The sequence below is a fragment of the Podarcis melisellensis genome, assembly GCF_964234715.1.
Source record: "Podarcis melisellensis genome assembly, chromosome: 13".
Classification (NCBI taxonomy): Eukaryota; Metazoa; Chordata; class Lepidosauria; order Squamata; family Lacertidae; genus Podarcis; species Podarcis melisellensis.
In genome coordinates, this window is record NC_138545.1 from 20166624 (window position 1) to 20167538 (window position 915).

Below are 915 nucleotides of genomic sequence, written 5' to 3' on the forward strand. Positions count from 1 at the left end.
ACAAAATGTTTAGGGGTATGTGTACCCCTGTGTCCCCCCAGAAAAAAGCACTGGGAATAATTCACTCAGACCCTCCAAGTGCCCCTATTTTCCATGGACAACCCCGGATTTACAGCAGCTGCCCCGGTTTCTGATTTGATCCTGGAATGTTGCACTTTTCCTTAGGACGTTCTTATTTTCATCAGAGAAATGTTGGAGGGTATGCTAATTTCATTTGTTTCATTAGTTATTCCTGTGTTGCACTGAACTAAACAGAGCCCTGCTTTTCGCTGGGCCTGAGACTTGATCTTTTGCTAGAAGGAACACAGTAACAACAGACTTTGTTTCCAAAGTGGCTGCTAGAACACTTCATCTGTCAAGTTATTTATTGTGCACAGAGACTTCCCAATTTAACAGTAATCCCAGCCTGAGGTAAAAGTACATGCAAAGCAAGTTAGAGCCACCTGCCAGAACAGCCTGCGTAAGAACCCAGGGGACAGACCTGCCGACCCCGTACCGCCCAGGCTGCTGCATTAAATATCTTTCGGCCTCAGCAAATCCCTCCCAATCCCAGAGTAAAAAGGGGCTTTATGTTACAAGGATAAAAAAGCTCTTTCATTCCTGGAGATTTAATTTGTTTGAGACAATTAGAGGGAGGAACAAAACAGAATCGGAAAGGAGGGGAAATGGGATACATGAGGATCAAATGATGGGCAAGGGATGGGAGAGTGGGGGCAGATGGATAAAATGGGTAAAATGACAAATGTACAAAGATAATGTTTAGATCAACCCATTGCGGTGGAGTGGCTAGACTCCACAGGTATGGGAAATTTTTGGCTCATAGAATCATAGAATCATAGAGTTGGAAGAGACCACAAGGGCCATCGAGTCCCCCCCTGCCAAGCAGGAAACACCATCAGAGCACTCCTGACATAT